The sequence below is a fragment of the Salmo trutta genome, chromosome 3 (assembly GCF_901001165.1).
Source record: "Salmo trutta chromosome 3, fSalTru1.1, whole genome shotgun sequence".
NCBI lineage: Eukaryota > Metazoa > Chordata > Actinopteri > Salmoniformes > Salmonidae > Salmo > Salmo trutta.
The window spans coordinates 53322335-53338221 of NC_042959.1; positions in this window are offsets into that span (position 1 = coordinate 53322335).

A 15887-nucleotide genomic window follows, 5' to 3' on the forward strand; every position below is an offset into this window, starting at 1 on the left:
AGAAGAGAGAGAGAGAGAGAGAGAGAGAGAGAGAGAGAGAGAGAGAGAGAGAGAGAGAGAGAGAGAGAGAGAGAGAGAGAGAGAGAGAGAGAGAGAGAGAGAGAGAGAGAGAGAGAGAGAGAGAGAGAGCTTGAATGTGTATTGAGGGAAAGCAAGGATGTGTATTGGGAGGTGGAGATAGGACAATTCTGCATTTCCAATCCATTGAGAGGTGAGGAAAATAGCAACAAGGCTCTCTAACAGTGCAAACTGTCACAAATTGCATTAGAAGGCAGAAGAGGAGGAGGAGAAGGAGGAGGAGCGGCTGCTTTGCCTAATCACTTTCCCTGCTGACTTCTCAGAGGGGAAGGAGTGACAGATCACAGCCCTGCTAGCACAATGCAGCAGTCCCATACTCCTCCCTCTCCTCCCTCCTGTATTCCTTTCTCCTCCCTCTATCCTCCCCATCCCATTGAGAGGACGCCCGGGGTGCCTGGTTCTCTAGTTCTGCCCACTGGGCTATTGAGGAAGTGATGGATGGCTTCATAAAGAGACTCTTGTTGAATCCCAAATCAGCCCCTTGCCCCTACCAACTTTCTCGGAAGGCCCTCCGTTGTCACGTGTTGCTGACGAAACTCAAAGGGTGACTTCCAGAGTGGCGAGGGGATCAAATAAACCCATCAACTTTGGGACACAGCCGTGACTTAAATAATTTCATTTGTTACATGTGTTACACCTGGAAATCAATGTCATATATATATATTTTTTTCTCTCTCTCTCTCTCTCTCTCTCTCTCTCTCTCTCTCTCTCTCTCTCTCTCTCTCTCTCTCTCTCTCTCTCTCTCTCTTAGAGAGAGTAGGGGCTTGTGGTGGTGAAGGAATTCTGGCTGCTCTTCCTCTCTTTTTTCCTCTCTTTTTCTCTCTCTCTCTCTCTGTTTCCGTCTCTCTCCCCCTGGGGCTGAGGACAGATGCAGAGGCCTTCCTTTCCCAGCATTCCCAAGGGAGAGAGTATACAGGCCTTAACGCCCTTTTGGGGATGGAGGGATGGGGAGGACAAATGAATGGAGGGAGGGGGTGGGTTGTTGTTGTCCAGGGGTCACGTATTAGGCGTTAAGTGATGCATAATGAATGCGTTGTTTGGGGTAATGTTGGGTGATTTTACCGATTTGGCCTTTAATTGGGTCGTTCTCTTGAAAGTATCTCATAAAGACAAGTATTTTACAGGCCTAGTATTTGACATGGTTAGTTTGGGCAACAAAAGTCGACAGTTGAATGCAGTTGCAGTCGGATATAGTTATTTAATTATCCACCTTTATATGGTTAATTTAACTATGATTTTTGGAACGACATATTTTAAAAGGTAGTTCCAGTTACCATTCCCCTAATCACATTTGCTCTTGTTAATATCCATACTACTATAGTTTTTTGCCCCAGTATGTCTTTATGTTGCAGCTCTTTGAGAGAAACTACAAACAGACCTTTCATACTGCTCTTGATGAAATGTATCTTCCTATCCCAAGCTGGCAGTTCTAACCAGTCTGGTGGTTATTTGGCTTATTCTCCTCAGGCTATTGAAGTGACAGCACATGGTGGTTTGACTGTGAGGACCCATTCAGCCTCATGGCCTCCATAGCCCAGGCGTAAAAATCAGCTACATTTAATCAGACACGGTGCAGAGTTTAAAGAAAGGGATCAAGAGACCTTTGTCTTAATGGATTGGCTACAGTTTAGGGATCCACCACACCGAGTTACCTTAGATGAAGGCGTGCCACTCGGTAACAAACTAACTCAAACCACATGGTGTTTCCTGGGATTCTTCTCGTCTTTTTGGGCTTCAAACTTTAAAAACGGTGTTGTTTAATAATTGGAGATGTTAGACTGGGTTAGTTAATAAGGATATTGGTCAGCCATGTTTTCAATTGATGAGTCCATCAATCATTTCGAAATGAGGCAATCTTCAAAGAATTAGCAAAAGGGGAAAAAGTAAGCCCTGTTTTTTAGCAAGATCACGTGACTTTCTCTTCTCAGTCTGTGGTCCTATTCTCCAGTCTATCGGTCTGTACATTAGAATTTCAAGCTTATGGCCATGGCAATTCTTAGAAATACAGAAACGAGACAGCATTAAAAGGCCACCACAGTCCAACAAAGAAGTAAATCAAGTGGTTTGACAAACGCTCACCAGACAGTTTGCCGTTTGTCATGGACGTGAATGGAACTAAACGAGAAGTGCGGACGCATCGTTCAGATCGACATTGCTCAGATACTGCACAAGAGGCCTTTTCAGACAGCTGCAACACTGATTACATTGTGAGAGGGCCAATCAAAGAGAAAAATGACGAGAGCAGTCACGCCGGACATACACAATGCACAAATGGCAGTGGTCAGATGATGGAAAGAGAGGTGGTGCACCACAGGGTTTTAGAGTCGTACTGGGGCTGTTGGGGCAGCTCGTACTGGGGCTGTTGGGGCAGCTCGTACTGGGGCTGTTGGGGCAGCTCGTACTGGGGCTGTTGGGGCAGCTCGTACTGGGGCTGTTGGGGCAGCTCGTACTGGGGCTGTTGGGGCAGCTCGTACTGGGGCTGTTGGGGCAGCTCGTACTGGGGCTGTTGGGGCAGCTCGTACTGGGGCTGTTGGGGCAGCTCGTACTGGGGCTGTTGGGGCAGCTCGTACTGGGGCTGTTGGGGCAGCTCGTACTGGGGCTGTTGGGGCAGCTCGTACTGGGGCTGTTGGGGCAGCTCGTACTGGGGCTGTTGGGGCAGCTCGTACTGGGGCTGTTGGGGCAGCTCGTACTGGGGCTGTTGGGGCAGCTCGTACTGGGGCTGTTGGGGCAGCTCGTACTGGGGCTGTTGGGGCAGCGGCATGGGAACGGAGGACTCGCACCATCTCGCAAACATACACACTCGCTCGCACACACTTACGCACATGTGCACACGCGCACGAACACAACAACGGGCATGCACACACATGCACGTCTGCAAGCCCATGTGAATGCAAGCATGAACACACACACACTCACACACACACTCAAACCTTAGTTAGAGACCAAGATATTAAGAGGGGGGGGGGGGGATTGCTAGAACAGGGGATTTTTTGTGTTGGGGGAAAAGAGAGGCTTGGACACTTCATCTTCTCTTCTCACTGCTGCCAAAAAGGGCAGAGGTCAAAAGTCAGGGCGATTGGAGAATTCCTGCTGCATGCCTACAGATCGGGTTTCAGGGGTGGGGGAGGGACGTGGACTGCCCTAGAGGGATAGGTGCCTCTCTCTCTCTCTCTGTGTGTGTGTGTGTGTGTGTGTGTGCCTGCGTGCGTGCGAGAGAGCTTGTCCGGACAGCTCTTTATTTAAAACTTCTCCTTACAGCTTTAGTGCTCACAGCATTTGAAACGTTCTCTTGAAGTGTACTGCTCTGCAAAAGCCTTTTGGGAAAAACTTGCCAACTTGTCTAGATTAGAACACCCCTATCATACTGTAATGCATTTTGTAGTTTAAGCCTTTACTGATAAAGTGACTATGGTGTGAAGAGATTTAAAGACAGGACTTGGGAACCAAAGCTATGCCTCTTCATCCAAACAAATGATTTTTGCACTCTTCAAAATAACTTGGAACACAGGCTCGATATATGGCTGATTCACCTTGCGCTGGGGACAACAAAAGGCCACTCTTAAATGTGCAGTTTTGTTACATGACACAATGCCACAATTGGCATGCTGACTGGAGGAATGTCCACAAGAGCGGTTGCCAGAGAATTAAATGTTCCTTTCTCAAGCATAAACCGCCTCCAATGTCTTGAGATGCACAGAGATATCGTGACGAGATCCTGAGGTCCATTGTTGTGCCATTCATACGCCACCATCACCTCATGTTTCAGCATGACAATGCACGGCCACATGTCGCAAGGAATTCCTGGAAGCTGAAAATGTCCCAGTTCTTCCATGGCCTGCATACTCACCAGACATGTCACCCACAGAGCAAGTTCGGGATGCTCTGGATCGACGTGGATGACCGCATGTTCCTGTTCCCTTCTAATTTGGGGCGGCAGGTAGCCTAGTGGTTAGAGTGTTGGGCCAGTAAACGAAAGGTTGCTGGATCGAATCCTCAAGGTAAAAATCTGTTGTTCTGCCCCTGAACAAAGCAATTAACCCACTATTCCCCAGTAGGCCATAACAAATAAGAATTTGTTCTTAACTGACTTGCCTAGTTAAATAAAGGTTAAAAAAAATGTTTTATCCAGGAACTTCACACAGCCAATGAAGAGGAGTGGGACAACATTCCACAGGCCACAATCAACAGCCTGATCAACTCTATGCGAAGAAGATGTGTCGTGCTGCATGAAGCAAATGGTGGTCACACCAGATACTGACTGGTTTTCTGATCCACTTCCCTACTTTTTTTTTAAGGTATCTGTGACCAACAGATGCATATCTGTAGTCCCAGTCATATGGAATCCATAGATTAGGGTCTAATGAATTTATTTCAATTGACTGATTTCCTTATATGAAATGTATCTCAGTAAAGCCTTCGAAATTGTTGCATGTTTCACTTATATTTTTTGTTCAGTGTGTATTGTTTTACCAAAATAGTTGTGTTCGAAAATGTAACTAAACTATTTTGATGAGGAAAACTTGAAATGCATTTAAACAATCTGAGGTGATTTCAGATGTAGAAGTTTCTCCAAACATTATTAATGACAGCCTTTCTTTAAAATTAGAGGTAAGTTGAGGGGAAGCAAGTATCTTGCTGACTTGTTTCTTCAGTAAATCAATGTTTAATAGCTAATGGCTGTTTTTACACCCAGCCTTAATGGGCTTAAACCGTCGACTCATCCACGATCAATTTAAGACGACATCCTCGGTTATACATTTAGCAGAAGGTTTGGTCATTCAAATGATTTGAGATGCAAAGCACTACAGCCCTTAGCGACTAGTCCCCCCATTGTAGCCTTTGTAATTGATCATTAACGAACATGTGCTCCCAAGTCTCCAGTGGCTCCAAGACCCCAAATAGAGAGCACAGCTGTCTTTCCATTGTACTTGTCCATGGAGCCACAAAATAACACAACACGCTGAAGCCAACTGCCTGGCTATGTGCTGGAATGTATAATGTTTACTTTCCAAGACTTGGAGGAGATGAGTGAAAAAAGGTGTTGGACGGTTGACGTGTAGGAAGCGCTAGAGTAAACGTGGGGGCTCATTTTTATGATTTCAAAAAGAATGACTGATTTATGGACATGCAGGTGGTGCACAGTTTCTTTGTGGCCGATAAAGTTACACAGAGAACTAAAGAGAGTTTAAAGGGACTTGTCAGGTCAAACCCACGGAGAATTAGCTGGATAGTGTGTTATTATTGCAGGGTGCAAACATGGGGAAAGTCATTCAACTATGACTGCTCTTCCTCAAGCCATGTTTGTTATATTACCAATCCGTGGATGTAATAGCTATTTAATCGTGTGGGTAATATTAACATACCATATAAAGGAAGTGTTGATTTTATGTTCATTGAGCCACCAGGCAATATTTTCTTTATTGAGGAATAATACAATTTGTGAATGCTGCATACTGTACAGCAGCCCATAGCAACTTATTCGGAAATGTCTCCAGAAGCTTGAGTGACACTCCAACAACATAACGTTGAAGTAAATCTAACTTTTAAAAGTTCATATTCTGTTAACTCATAACTAAATAATGTTGTTGACTCATTCTATACTCGTATTTGTGGCCAAAGTATAAATTTGAGAAGAAAAAAAACACCTCAAACTTATCTCAGACTGTTAAAAAAATATTTGCTATTTCCTCATAGAGGATGATGTCATATATTGATTCATTTTAATGACCGGTATATGCCCACACCTTTCTGATGTTGGTGTATGCCGACACCATTCCAACACTGAAAATCAGCTTTTTAACATACTTAATGGGATACTTCGAGATTTTGGCAATGAGTCAGATAAAAACGTGGATACCATTTTTGTCTCTGCTTGCTGTTTGAAGAAAGTTGCTAACTAGCATTAGCGCAATGACTGGATGTCTATGTTACCATATAGCATTATAGCATACTAGCTGTTACCATGGACATCCAGTCATTGTGCTAACGAAATTACCTCTAACTTCTTTCATACTGGATGCAGAGACATAAACATGGTATCCAAAATCAAATCCAATTTTATTGGCCACATACACATGGTTAGCAGATGTTAATGCGAGTGTAGCGAAATGCTTGTGCTTCTAGTTCCAGCAGCGCAGTAATATCTAACAAGTAACCTAACAATTCCCCAACAACTACTTAAGACACAAAAATCTAACAAGTAATCTAACAATTCCCCAACAACTACCTAATACACACAAATCTAAAGGGGTGAATGAGAATATGTACATTTAAAGACAAGGTGCAGTAGATGGTATAAAATACAGTACATGTGATATGAGTAATGTAAGATATGTAAACATTATTAAAGTGTCATTATTTAAAGTGGCATTGTTTAAAGTGGTTAGTGATCCATGTGATTGGATCCGCAATTTCATCTGACTCCGGGGAAGTAGATAAAGTGCTTCTTTGCCAAAATCCCCAAATATCATTCAGTTAAGCATTTTTGGTCAAAAAAACTATTTTACTCATATTGTAATTTATTATAGGTCATATTTCATAGAAATCTGGAAACCCTGGACAGTTACTTTAATTATCTCCTTTGATTAATGCACAAAATGTGTGTTGCAGATCATGCGGTTTCAGGGTTTTGTGTGGTTGCCAATAGAAGTGTCGGCTTTATTACAAATTAACAGTGAACAAGTGCTCCACTCACTGTCCCATTCACAGATTCCACTGCACAACCCTGGCCCAGAGAACAGTGCATTCACACAGAGAAACACACAAAGGTCAGAACCTACTCCCACCGCCCCCTGTTCCCCCTTCCAAAACCAGAGACTCTCCCACCCCTCGCCCCTCAGCCACACACACTTCCCTTCACTCTCAGGCTCCCATCCCGTCCCAACAGAGCTCATACACTGAGGCCTGTTTACAGTTTCCGATCCCTTACTACCCACGTTCACGCTCAACATTTTTTACACGACCAGGGATCATGAAAGAGAGCAAACGAGTCATTGATGGATCGGGCGAGGGTCTAAACTCGGAGGGGCCGGGGGGCACAACCCCCACCTCACACCCAACCACCCCTTCCAGTCCCAGGGCTGTGTGAGTGGTGTGTTCTGATCAGGCCCAGCTCTCTTTCTCAGGTCCTAATGGGGCAACTTGTTGAGGGGGCCGTAGCTTTGATGCCAGCTGAGCTTCTTAACAATGTGTCCTTTCTGTGATTGGGGTGAGAATTCGCCAGCAGGGTTCCAAGAGAGGGGAAAATGTAAACTACGGATTAGCTTGACTAATGGCCCCTTGCCTGTCATTGACGTTAATTAGTGTTAATTAGGTGCCCCTCATTAAACGGGATGGGGGTACGGCCATGGAACCTGTGTGTGTACGCTTGAGGCTGTCTTTCAGAGCCCATGGGGTCAATTTAGACCTGGGCGACTTGGAAGAGTAAAGTACTGTCACTTTTATGTGAATGAAATTCGGAGCATGTTGGGAAAATGTCGGGAGTGCGTAGGAAGAAATTCTCCAGGAGAATCTGATCGTCTCGTCCGGTCTCGTCAGTTCAACATCCTATGACATTAGCAAATCACGAGCCAATCACTACAGAGCGTGGGGGTGTTCCCAAAGCATGGCGTTGGTCCCACGTGGGGAAAAACAGCACATCTCAATATGGATGGAGCACAGTGAAAACAATGCATATATGAGCTCTTCAGCTGGTAACTCTTTTCCTGCTGTGACTGGTACATTTGCTGCAGCCTATAAACACAACAAGACTGATGAAACAGACCCCGGGCCCTGACCTTTTTTTTCACACGCCACCAGGACCACATCGAACTGATGTGAATTGCTGGTTGGGCCATGGGGTGGAGGCATCCTCACAATGAGTTGGTTCTGAGGGTGTTGGAACCAAATCTGGTGGTTGTCAGCTGTATATACTGTAATTTCAGCTTTACACACATATACACACACAAGCCGAGGACTCTCTTAGTTACCATCGCGGCTGCAGCCGCTAGCGGCTTCCCTCTGTTGCTCTTCACTCGTTGTCAGAGGCGATTTGCTCTGGCCACAATGATTCCCTTTCACTGGGTTTGATCTTCACAGCTTTTCAGGGGGTCCTCTTTTCTACTGTTCCTGGGCTCAAGCCACACCACACAACTCATTTTTTTTTATTTAACCTTTATTTAACTAGGCAAGTCAGTTAAGAACAAATTCTTATATAACAATGGCAGCCTAGGAACAGCGGGCTACCTGCCTTGTTCAGGAGCAGAACAACAGAATTTTACCTTGTCAGCTCGGGGATTTGAACTAGAAATATTTTGGTTACTGGCCCAACGATCTAACCACTAGGCTATCTGCAGTATACCAGTATACCAGTATACCACCCTATAAACCTCTGATCTGTGCTTGTGTATCCACTGATCCGGGAAAGTGACTGGTGGAATTTGGGATTGGGATCTTTTTGGCTAAAATCCTCCTCCGTGGTACATAATCAGACACTTTGTTGGCTCAGTTAACCCATATTGTCATAGAGGCCCATTGGAACTGTCACGTTCTGACCTGTAAAGGTGTTATTTGTTAGTGTTTAGTTTGGTCAGGACGTGGCAGGGGGTATTTGTTTTATGTGGTTCAGAGTGGTTGTGTGTATGTGTCCATGTAGAGAGGGGTATTTGATTTATTAGTCCAGGGTTTTGGTTATTGTTCTATGTTAGTTTATTTCTATGTTCTGTCTAGTCATTTGTATTTCTATGTTTAGTTAATTGGTGTTGGGGCCTTCAGTTGGAGGCAGCTGTCTATCGTTGCCTCTGATTGAAGGTCCTATAATTAGGGGTGTGTTTGTATTGTGGTTTGTGGGTAGTTGTATTCTGTTTTGTGCTTGTCACCTGACAGAACTGTTAGTGTTGTTTCTGTTAATTGTATATGTGTTTATTTTGTTTCTCCTTCTTATATATTAAAAAGAGAAGATGAGTATACACTTCCCTGTTGCGTCTTGGTCCTCGACACTCGTTACAGGAACTCTGATGCTATTCAGCTTGCCATCACATGACATGTGTCCTCCCCTCTGCTTAGGATGTCCACACACACACCATGTCTCTGTGACTCACTGCTACCTGAGGGGTGTTTTCATGTTGACATACGTGGCCACCCCTCCTGACTAGCTAGCTCTCATGCTTGATCCCCAGCAGGATTCAGCAGTGTGAAATATGGGGGGGCCCCAGTTTGGTGGCGGAGTAAAACAAAAAAGAGAAGAAGAAAAAAGCCTCTCTGGCCAACACCTGGTATCACTTTATTAACCCTCGGCTGTCTCGACCCTGAGAGCCCAGGAACAGCGGGGGCAAAGGGGGTGGGGGGGGGGCTATGGACGTCACCACACTGCCTTTGAAGGGGGAAGTGATGCCCCGCATCGGAGCCCCAGCGATGACTTTACCAGTGCCATGACCCTTGTGACCTCAACTCCCCCCCACACCTGCCCCCTCCCCCATTCCTCCCTCCCAACCTCCCCACAGCTGCTGGTTCCTATTGGCCAGCAGTGGAGCCTCAGTGGTGGAGGTTAGAGGGAGAGAAGAAGGGAATGGAAGGAGAGGAGGAGGAAACGGAGGGGGCCACGGCGAAAGGTCAACTGCTGGTCAGAGATATTTATTGGGAGAGGAGGAGAGAGGGAGAGAGGGAGAGGGAGAATGTGTTAAAGACCACCATCTGAGATTTTAACAGTGGGGAGGGAATTTGGCCTTTTTCCACCCCTGCACACGTTAACTACGCAGAGATGGCTGGACTGACCTGGCCTGCTGGCCTAATGTTACGTTACTAAGAACAGAGGATTATTCTCCATATGTTTGTTACTGAGAACAGAGGAATTCTCCATATGTTTGTTACTGAGAACAGAGGATTTCTCCAAACATTTGCTGGTGGTTCTTGTCTTCTGTGCCTAGAGATTGGACCATGGGTTGTAGCCTGGCTAGTAGAGATTCCATCATAAGGACGTCACATGGTGGACATCTGATGCAATCAGACACTAGAGCAGGTCTGAGATCAGTCAGAAGTCTGGGTGGCCCTTGACATGGCCATTGGTGAACCATGATCATGAAATAATCTATACGGCCTGATGAGGTAAATCTAACAGCATGTGGTCCAAAAGCATGACGTCTAGACAGACTACATTGAATAGACTAAATCATCGCCTACACAGGCAAACCTCCTTACACAAGAAGATAATTAATCTCATGCAGGAGTTATTGGAGATGAATAATAAAAAAAACGACATCAGGATCCCCAATCTTTCCGCATTGTGCTCGTATGCTGCCTCATTTCCTGTTTTGGGCATTCTTATCACCACAAGAGCACAAAGATGACATTTGGCTAAAACGCTAGCCGCTTCCAGGAGACATACGGTTGGCAGGCCTGTGTTAGCGAGGTTCCACTGGGAATGCATTAGGAGCCTTGCTAGGCGGTGCTGGGTGTTCTTCTCCAGATGTCTGCCTTCTTCATGGTTGTTTCAATGGAAAACAGTGTCACACAAGGTTATCTCCTGACTTGGCCCCAGCCATGCGACGTCAGAACTGTTCCGGCTAGCCTAGTGCGCACAGGCTAGCAAGTCACAAGGGCTTCCCTTCCCTCTGCAGGGGCCAGGGGGTCATTTATTGCCCGATCACATGACCGCAGTTCAGGGTAGAAATGGTTGTAAACATTACATTATGAAGGTGGAGGAGGCTAGGGGGAAGAGTATCTGTTTCTGCCCCCAGTACACTGTCTTGTTAAGCCCATTGGTCACAGCCTCAACGCCTGATTATTTATAATTGTGTCTACCAGGACACAAGGCTGCCTGCCACAAGGCCTCTTTATACAGTCTTATGTATGGATTTAGGTAGTCACACACTTACATGGTCCTCATGTGGCACAGCCAATAGATGGTATAGAGGAAACAGTAACACACTACTGTAGATTTGAAATGCACTTCATATTTCACAAGAGTTCTGCTTATTATTTGTTTGTTATATAAATGTGAACTAGCAACTTCTTAAACTGTGGACAATTTGATGGTATCATAAATAGTGTGGAAGTGTGATAGGGCATCTTTTTTTGGTGAATAAGTATATAGGACTATGGGCAAAGTGCGGTATCTTCCACTTTCACCTCTTTCTTTCTCTCGTTCTCTCTCTCTCTTTTCCTCTCTCGTTCTCTCTCTCTCTTTTCCTCTCTCGTTCTCTCTTTTCCTCTCTCGTTCTCTCCCTCTCTTTCCTCTCTCGTTCTCTCCCTCTCTTTTCCTCTCTCGTTCTCTCCCTCTCTTTTCCTCTCTCGTTCTCTCCCTCTCTTTTCCTCTCTCGTTCTCTCCCTCTCTTTTCCCCTCTCCCTCTCTTTTCTCTCTCTCTCTCTCTCTCTCTCTCTCTCTCTCTCTCTCTCTCTCTCTCTCTCTCTCTCTCTCTCTCTCTCTCTCTCTCTCTCTCTCTCTCTCTCTCGGCATCTTTTTATGGAACTGACATTCCTGGAGTGGTCGAAACAGAAGCCCTTGTTTAGGAGCAAACCTCCCACGCAATCCCTTTTTTCATCTTCCTAGTTCTGGAGCCTGAGTTCAGAGGTCGAGACCCCCTCCAGCTTCAGAGACATGTCAGGTCATGCTAGCACATAGCATTCCCTGTATAGCCCCCCTGGAAAAGGCCCACTGACTCTAGGCTGTGGCAGGACCCTACACAATAGGTGTGAGTAAGTGTGTGTGTTCGAAAGATAGTCAGTTGAAAATGTTTAAGACTTTTGGGAGAAAGTGTCCATGTGTTTAGAATTTTTTATGTGTAGTTTTTCCTATCCAAGTCCTAATATCAGTAGTTAGAATAACTTAATTATAATAGATTGTTTTAGAACTATTAACTCCTTATCTATGTAACTATAACAAGCTTGATCATATGTCATAGCTTCCTCTTTGGACAAATGTACAGGAAGTTAGTGAGCTTGTTTGTTAAAAATGTAAAAAACAAATTAATGTAGGAATAAATTAAATAGGAAACTGAAAACCATAAGATGGTACTGAATTGAAATAAGCAGTGAATGCTGTAAAACAAACACAGTCATTTATCCAAGTGTCAAAGTTGAACCGATAACAAAAATACAAATTTTAGGGAGTGTCTTACTGGTTTTGTAAAGGTCATGAGACTTAGCAGGGACTTAATTCATGTCATAACATAGCTTGCTCAGCAAAATGGCAACAACTTCATAACCACTGCAAAAAAAAGGATGAGGAATGAGCTTGGGATGGACAAACGGGGAAAATGGAGTGGGGAAACGAGTGACCCCTTCCAACATATAAACAAATAACTAAATAAATCCTAAGGACACTGGGGTGAGGGAAGCAACTCCTAAGGGGTCAGCGCAGGAACAAATAAATCTCCCTTTAAGACGCCATGCTTCTCCATGGTTAACCTCTTAATCAACCCCAATCGGCCTAAGGAAACAGCAAGGCCTAAAAACTGTCGGCTCAGACCACTATAAAAAGTAAACATGCTCACACATTCACTTTGACACACTCACAAACAAACGCACGTTTCCTTGGATTTTAATTTATGTCTGTCTCTGTGCTAGCCTAGTTCTTGAAAACTTCACTCCATGTAACTAGTTGGACTTGATCACATACACAGAGAGTCCAAACACCACTTCTTGTCTCTCTAAGAGGATTAGCGAGGCCCTGTCCAACAGCTCATTCAGGTCCCACTTCTATTTTCGCCCCACACTCAGCTCACATACCTGATCAGTTTATGGACACCTTTCTGAAATGGGTCATATTTAGCATAGCCAGAAGAAGCATTGCACTGTGGGCCTCTGGCGTTGTCAGAGCCTCCATAAATTACCCAGTAAACCTGTTGCCTTTGCATTTGCTAGGCAATCCTATGCGGTCACGTTTACCCCCCCAACCCCTCTTACCCCTTAAACCCAAACCTGACCGCCAGTTGTTGTGGTAGTCTATCACTTAAACATGCAAAGGTAGTGGTTCATTCATTTACAACTAGCTAGTTTGACATGGGTTCGGTTGGTATGAGCTGTGATATCAATTTCAATCATCAAGTTACAGCTAAATAACAACAAAAATAACCCTAATTTATGTTTAGGAATACAATCCAAAATGTTATTGTCATCTTAATAAGCAATTATCAAGGTCCATAAAAGCAGGTCTCTTTATAGGTGGCACAGCTTTACCTGCATTGACCCTTTTTTGCACAGGCTCTCTTGAACTGGCTATGCACACCCACTTCACTCTACCCACACACTCACACATACTTACACTGACACACTGACACACCAACACACACATACACACACACACATGCACACTACATACACCCACACACACATAACCCCCCCCCCCACACAGCATATACACTTTCACACTCACTACATACGCTGCTGTTACTGTCTATTATATATCCTGTTGCCTAGTCACTTTATCCCTAACTATATGTCCATAGCTACCTCAATTACCTCGTACCACTACACTTCCACTCGGTACTGGTACTCCTTGTATATAGCCATGTTATTTTGACTCATTGGTATTCGTTATTTACTGTGTAATGTATTCCTCCTGTCAGTATTTCTATGTTTCATTTTATATCTTTATCTTTAACTCTGCATTTATAGAAATTGACTCATAGTAAGCATTTTACTGTTAGTATACACCTATTGTATACGAACCATGTGACAAATAAATACAATTAGAATTTCATGGATCGTTTTTATGCCTTCTAATTAATCTGCAATGGAAACTGATCCAATTTCACTAGTTCCACATTTCAACAGTTCACTTAAGTCAATGAAAACATAATATACAACTAGTATTGGTCCATCTACTTATGTTGAAGAATGGAGGAGTACATATAATATGCATTTAAAAATGTTTTACATTTACATTTACATTTAAGTCATTTAGCAGACGCTCTTATCAGAGCGACTTACAAATTGTTTTGGGGTTGAACCTCATTAAATGTTGCTTTGCTCAATTACATTTACTTGATAACTCTTCCAGCCTTCCTCATAAGCCTTCAATGATTAGAATTACACCCTATTTATTAGGCCCCCAGACCAAAAATTGCCCTTGGTCACTAGCCTACAGCCAATGGAATGCTCTAATAGCGAGTCAAGGGGCTAATTGGAAGACAGGTAAGGTTACATGTGACAACAATTATGCCGAGCGCGAGGCCAACTTTTTCGCCCGGGGCACTTGAAGCACTGCACTCAACCTGGCTAAAAGCTAAGTGGGGTCTCGTCCTCTTCGCGCTTTTTTCCTTTGGGTAAATCACTAAAACGTTAATGACGTTTTTCCGTTCGCACAGCTTATTTCTGTGAATGTGAATAACCCAGGCTGTATTCTGTTTGTACTTTAGGCCTACTGAATATTTGGTTTTACGCATGGCTTTCAAACCAACCTGCACCGGCAATAGGTTGGCTAGTGACATTGTAATCATATATTTTAAAGATTAGTTATCCTCATTATTGAAAAAGTAAAAATCATAAAAGCAAAATGTGTGGAGCTTTGCATTTCTGAAAGCGCCAAGCCTTCATGACACACGCTGTTCGGTCTGTTCTGGTACAAGTGTTCAAACAGCATGAACGCTAAGTAGAATATGCCTTCTAAATGGCACAGGTTAAAATTGTGTGAATGAGTTCACGTCAGAATAGTTATAGCGGGTTAATGGCATTTCCATTTGCCATAATTTATTGGCCTTATGAAAGCTAACTTTTGGCGCACAAGGTTGGGGACATTTAGGGAGTCTTTCCCTCTGCATGTTATAACACGTCTGGGGAAAAAAATCTACTCACAGATCTGTTGCGAGAAAACATACATTGTTGATGTTGTCAAAGTTGTTAGGCTTAAATGTTGTTATCAACGTCTGACATTTCAGGCCGGAGTTAGAAAATGTGAATTTGTATTTGAGTTAGGCATATAGCTTACCTTCGATGTTCACTAACAAATGGCTGTCACATATACTACTATTAACATCCCATGATCCAGGCCTAGGTTATCAAATTCCGCAGAGTGAAGGGTTGAAAACGTACAATTTTGGTGGAGTTTACTTTTAGTCTTCACATGGGATTCTGCTGCTGTCATCTACAATGGTCTTATTACTATGACATATCAGGACCTGTCTGTAAAATATAATTAGGTCCCTACTGTTTTCAGCTTGAAAACCCCATTAGAGAAAAACATAGTAGTCATCGTTCATTACTGCTATGGCCTTTTGTGCATTGATATCCAGATAGCAAGTTTAGCTGCACAACAAACTGACAAAATGAACACTCCATATGTGTCTCTTGGCGAGAAGTTTGTCACCTTGGTTTGGCACAATCGATCATCTTACTGTGAAAACTGTATAGCATTCAGAACGTGGGCATAACATTAAACATTCAGAAAGAGTGCATTGTGGTATCAGTAGGATATAAAAGTAATTAAAACATTTTTAGAAAAGTAAATTAAAGTGGGGATGATTGAGTTCAATAGCCATCAAATAAACAATGAAAAAAATCTAAATTAGAGTGGAAAAGTTTATAAAGACTGATGTTTGGGGACGTATTTGACATAAGCCTATTACTTTGATAAAGACATTTTACCCTTTGAGTGAGGCCTAAGAGTTTTGCGTTATTATATAAAAAAAAAAATCAAGATCTATGTCTACGTTGATTTGTGTATACAGCTACACTCTGCTATACAGTAATAACACAGCCACTCTATCAACCAGAACATACTGTATAGCTGCTAATCGGCGGCTGCCCAATTGGAGAGTGCCTTACTTCTTTATTCTCCTCAAGCCAATTGAATCTGCCCGTTCATGCGTAAAACCGTTCTCAACGAGAGGAGGAGT